The sequence below is a fragment of the Oratosquilla oratoria genome, chromosome 10, assembly GCF_046742065.1.
Source record: "Oratosquilla oratoria isolate Oo_2021 chromosome 10, ASM4674206v1, whole genome shotgun sequence".
NCBI classification, from domain to species: Eukaryota; Metazoa; Arthropoda; class Malacostraca; order Stomatopoda; family Squillidae; genus Oratosquilla; species Oratosquilla oratoria.
Window position 1 is genome coordinate 68,524,240 of NC_134786.1, and position 6,482 is coordinate 68,530,721.

Genomic DNA, 6,482 nt, shown 5'->3' on the forward strand with positions numbered 1-6,482 from the left:
TCTTTAGCTGTTTACCTTGTTTAGTACGACGGCAATAGATATCGTATAAAAAAAATTGCATTTCTTGATTTCTTCTTATTTTCTTCATTGTATCTTTTATTTGACTTAATTTACATTGTTTTGTTTTTTGAGACTATTATTGCGGAAATATAATGTAGTTGGTTATTTCGCATTTTTCATTTGTGCCTCCATAAAATCTAATCTCATTTGATTATATCTAAGTTAGCATAATTCATGTTTATTTGTATTTTTCATGTTTGGTGTTATAGTTTCTATAACCAGTATAAACTATAAATAAATAATAAACTATAGATAATAATAAACTATATCAATTTGCAATGTTTCCTTCATTATATCCTATGTGTGCATTTTTCATGTTATTTGTTTGTCTTTAGTTTGGCCTAGTTCCCACATCCCTGTTTTTGTTTTATTTGTCATTTTTATTCCAAGGTCGTTTCTATTAATAAAATTTAATCTGATGCAAATGGATTCAAATCTTACCCAGAAAAGGTCGCCGTTTGAAATTGGTGTTTTGTATACGGCGTTTGTTTATCTCTCTGTTTTGAATTTAAACATTTTGTGTTTTGTTGGCTTGTTGTCGCCTTTCATGGTGGTTCATGTAGCTGTTGACAAGCATATATTTTTTCAGGTATCATACTGAAATGTTTTTGACAATATCTTTGTTTCGGAAGTTTTCATCCCTTTTTCTACAATTGATATTGTTGGCTATTATATGTAATTTTTTCATTTTTACTCGAGAACTGGGTGAAAGAATGACTATTGATATTGATTTTTTCATTTATTCAATTTTCAGGATTTTCCATTTTTATTGACATTAAAATTTTGGTGCATTTTGTGTTCTGTAGTTAAAACTTCGAAGTTCACAATTTTGTATATTTTATTTTCATTGTTATTATTCTTTTATTTGCCCATTTTTATGTTTCATAATTCAGTCTTTTCATCACATGATATCTGACAATTTTGGGGGGATTTTGCTTATCTACTCATCCTTTCCTTTCTTGGTTTTGTTTCTCTATCAGCCACCCGTGACATAGCCACCACTCACGTATGTATGTTTACATGAATTCATTCATTTTAAGTGTGTGTATATATATATACATATATACACACACACATACACACACACACACACACACACACACACACACACACACACACACACACACACACACTCTGTGTGTGTGTGTGTGTGTGTGTGTGTGTGTGTGTGTGCGTGCGTGTGTGAGTACGTGTGTGAGTACGTGCGTGTGCGTGCACGCGCGCGCGTATGCGCAGGGTCGGAAGACAAAATGCTTTAAAAAGGTTACAGAATTCACTTCCAACACGATGTCGAACATTATGAGAAAACTTGCACACAATGGCACTGTCGTTGCCATTATTGTTATCACTCTCATTCTCACTCGCTTTCACTATTACTCATAATTTCAATCTCCCCCTCACTCACTCACTCACTTTCACTTTCAGTCTTGTAATTTTACTCTCATTCTTACCCACTCATGCTCACTTTCAGTCTCGTTCCAAATCTTACTCACTCTTACTCTCATTTTCATTCTTACTACTATTCTCATTCTCACTCTCACCATTACTCTCACGCTCTCATTCCCACTATCAATCTCATACCCAGTCCCGCTCTTACTCTCACTCTAACTCTGTCCTTCACTCTCACACATTTTCAACCTGTCATCTCCTGTCTTACTCTTGTCCTTACTCTCATTGTCCTTGTCATATTCTCTTATCTGATTTATAACACATTATATCTGGTGATTTTTTATGCAAGAGAAATTTAATCGACCTCGTTTTCGAATTATCCACTTTACTACCAGAGCACGACATGACGTAATGTCGACGACACTGCTGAGCGAAGTCAATTTACCAAAAGCTCTCGTCCACATGATATATTAAAACCCACCGTTTTAAAAATATTATAATTATGAGTTGCATTTTAGCAGCGTTTCTATCCTTGTGGACAATCTCGACCACAGAATATAGAATATGCATTCACGTGTGAGATGACAAGCGAGTTCATTTAACCAAGACACAATCAAGCCACGGTCTGTTTCACAGCTGAAAAAAATTCTAGATATTTTTTTTTCGAAATAAAATGTATAGTTAGTGCCTTGGTATTGGAGAGGTTAGCAGACGCTTCACAGGACTACAAAGAGGTTCTAATAGGTCACGTTCAATATTCACAACTCAATTTATCTTGCAGACATTTCTCCTTGAAGTTCGGGACCATATTGCGTTTTCTTTTGCAGAGCCCCCGTCTGTCCTTATGAGACCCGTTCCAAGACCCTTCTCGGCTGCCCTAAGGTCATGCAGTACCTTAGGGCCCAGACGGCATCAAACAATTTTGTGGGGATTCTTTTATCTGTTTAGTTATTCATTTCAGTGTAGCATAAGATATGGTAAATTTCGTATTGCAATAGCAATCATAATGTTGATAATGAATACAATGATGATAATAGTGGTAATAACAATAGTAATAATAATGATAATTATGATAGTGGTGTAATGATAATAGTGATGATAATAATAGTGATGATGATCGTGATGATAACAGTGATGATGATAGTAATAATGATGATGAAAGTGACAGATGATAGTGATGATGAAATTATTTATGATGGTAATGATAATGATGATGGTATTGATGATAATGATAGTAATAGTAACAATGATGGTAATAATGATAATTGATATTATTTGTATTGTGATTATGAATAACAAAAATAACAATAACAACAATAACAATAGCAACAATAGCAATAACAGTATCAATAACAGTATCAATAACAGTATCAATAACAGTATCAATAACAATATCAATAACAGTATCAATAACAGTATCAATAACAATAACAATATCAATAACTATCAATAACAATATCAATAACAATAACTTATAAAAGTAAAATATCAATAATAATATCAATAACTATCAATATCAATAACAATATCAATAACAATAACAATATCAATAACTATCAATAACAATATCAATAACAATAACTTATAAAAGTAAAATAAAGATCAAAGGAATATGATATTTGTCTCTCCCTCCTACGCTTTGGGGTTCTTGGTGAACCAGATGACCTTAGGGCACACACAGAACGTCTCTGAATATGGTCCTTAATTGAGGCTTCTCCCCTGGAGGTAGATACACCCGATACTCTGCCCTAATGTTATCATCCTCTTTCTCCTTTTATATTTGCCGCCACTGTGTAATTCTATTCATAAGTACCACGGGTAAATGATATGGATTTATCCTTTTCTAAACTGACCCACTTCGTATTTTGCGTCATTTTGCTTATATTGTTTTCTTGAGTTTCTTATAAGCAAGCTGCGACTCATTTGCCAGGATATGATGCATATACTAAAGAAAAAATAAAGGAATGAGGGAAAGAGAATAGACAAACGCACACACACACACACACACACACACACACACACACACACACACACACACACACACACACACACACACACACACACACACACACACACACACACACACACACACACACACAATTTACAAGAAAACGTGAAAATAATTTGCACAAAAGTACTTGGATTTATTTTTTTGCATTATATATATATATATATATATATATACATATATATATATATGTATAGATATATATATATATATATATACATGTGTGTGTGTGTGTGTGTGTGTGTGTGTGTGTGTGTGTGTGTGTGTGTGTGTGTGTGTGTGTGTGTGTGTGTGTGTGTGTACGTGCGTGCGTGTGCATACATATATGTATATATATACACATATATACACATATATATGCTGGTCTCATCCACTTAGTTGTGCTTTCGAATTCCACACTCCTGTTCGATTCCCAACAGTCCAAGCGCACAGAGCAGAGGTGAAACCTCCTAGCGTAGGTTCCTCATCTTTGTGTGTGTGTATTTGTGTATTTGTGTATTTGTGTAAGTGTGTGTGTGTGTGTGTGCGCGCATGTGCGTGTGCGTATGCGTGTGCGTATGCGTGTGCATGTGTATGCGTGTGCATGTGTGTGTGTGTGTGTGTGTGTGTGTGTGTGTGTGTGTGTGTGTGTGTGTGTGTGTGTGTGTGTGTGTGTGTGTGTACGTGTGTGTGTGTGTGTACGTGTGTGTGTGTGTGTACGTGTGTGTCTGTGTGTACGTGTGTGTCTGTGTGTACGTGTCTGTGTCCGTGTTTGTCTGTCTGTGTGTGTGTGTGTGTGTGTGTGTGTGTGTGTGTGTGTGTGTGTGTGTGTGTGTGTGTGTGTGTGTGTGTGTGTGTGTGTGTGTGTGTGTCTGTGTCCGTGTGTGTGTCTGTGTCCGTGTGTGTGTCTGTGTCCGTGTGTCTGTGTCCGTGTGTCTGTGTCCGTGTGTCTGTGTCCGTGTGTCTGTGTCCGCGCGCGCGCGCGCGTGTGTGTGTGTGTGTGTGTGTGTGTGTGTGTGTGTGTGTGTGTGTGTGTGTGTCCGCGTGTGTCCGCGCGCGCGTGTCTGTGTGTGTGTGTGTGTGTGTGTGTGTGTGTGTGTGTGTGTGTGTGTGTGTGTGTGTGTGTGTGTGTGTGTGTGTGTGTGTGTGTGTGTGTCCGCGCGTGTGTGTGTCCGCGTGTGTGTGTGTGTGTGTGTGTGTGTGTGTGTGTGTGTGTGTGTGTGTGTGTGTGTGTGTGTGTGTGTGTGTGTGTGTGTGTGTGTGTGTGTGTGTGTGTGTGTGTGTGTGTGTGTGTGTGTGTGTGTGTGTGTGTGTGTGTGTGTGTGTGTGTGTGTGTGTGTGTGTGTGCGCGCGCACGCGTCTGTATGTCTGTGTCTGTGTCTGTGTCTGTGTCTGTATGTGTATACGTGTACCCATCCAAGGTGAAAATGGCTTCTAAACTTGAGACGAAGAGAAGGCGTACGTGTTCCGGTCGCTTTGGAAGATTCAATTTACTCCTTTGTGTGTCCGACTTTGAAACACCAAATAGAAGGTGGTGAAGAGACGCCGCAGGTAACAGTCACTGCTGGGAACCATAGAGAGGTGCGGGACTCGAACCCATAACCAATCGAATGCGAGACAAGCACGCTTCCGATTATACCACCAATTTACAAAAGACCAAATAGCTGACAGTAAATTTAGGCTAACTCCCTTGTAAGGGGGAAAAAGCCTTTGGTATATGTATGTAAATTTAGACGAATGAAAATTGGTTTACTTAATGTGTAAATATTTATTGGTTTATTACATAATTAACTTATCTATGATGTCTCCCAAGCTGAATAAAAGAGTCTGAATTTAGTGAAATAAGATTTGTAGTGTTTCACTGAGGTAAAAACAATAATCGATATGATCACAATTATTTAGATGTGGTGACATTCTCAGTCTAAACCATAAGTGCCCCACCAAACCAAAATAACTAAATGAAAAAGAGTTCTTAACTCCTTTGCCAAGGTAACAAACCTGGAATTATCATTTTTTCTATCATCAGACGAATACAATTCAGCATAGATGTCGTCTCAGTTTGTTTTTTCTAAAAGGGGGACGGTGTGTGTGTGGGGGGGTAGTGTCCTCATCAAATTTTGGAAACTCACCATGTAGTCGCCAGGATCGATCTCTTCGAGGAATTAACACCTGCTGCAGACCTCTTGGTAAAAGTTTATATTTCTTTTTCTCGCTTTCCTTCTTCTTGTTCTGGAAGTCTTCAAAGGTCAGAGCGCCTTCAGGGACGTTCCAAAAGCTTCTTGATGAGCTTCGGAGACTTTGCGGCGTCTGCGATGTTACCAAGTGGAAGAAGAAAAGGGGCGAAAAAGAAACGAAAGAAAAGAAATAAAGGGGGAAGGGGGAAGGAGATGATGAAAGGGAAGGAAACGAATAAGAAGAGAAAGTGAACGAAGAGGAGGAAAAAAGGGAGGAAAAAGAATGGAAATAAATGAAAAGAATGGGGTGAAATGGAGGCACAAAACGAAGGTAAAGGAGAAGAAAGTGAACATGAAATTATAAAAATAAAGTTAATTACTTAAATGTAAAAGATGAACAGGAAGGAGAAGAAGGTGGAGAAGGAGGAGAAGGAGGTGAAGAAGGAGAAGGAGAACAAGGAGAAGATGAACGAGAAGAAATAGGAGAAGAAAGAGAAGAAGGAGAAGAAGGAGAAGGAGATGAAGGAGAAGAAAAAGGAGGACAAGAAGATGGATGAGAGGGAGGAAGAGAAGGAAAAGGAGGAGAGGGAGGAGGAGGAGGAGGAGGAGACGAAGTAGGAGACGAAGGAGGAGACGAAAGAGAAGGAGGAGAAGAAGGAGGAGGAGAAGAGGGAGGAGGAGGAGAAGAGAGAGAAGGAAGAGAAGAGGGAGGAGACGAAAGAGAAGGAGGAGAAGAAGGAGGAGGAGAAGAGGGAGGAGGAGAAGAGAGAGGAGGAGAAGAGGGAGGAGGAGGAGGAGGAGAAGGAGGAGGAGGAGAAGAGGGAGGAGGAGGAGAAGAGGGAGGAGGAGAAGAGGGAGGAGGAGGAGAAGAG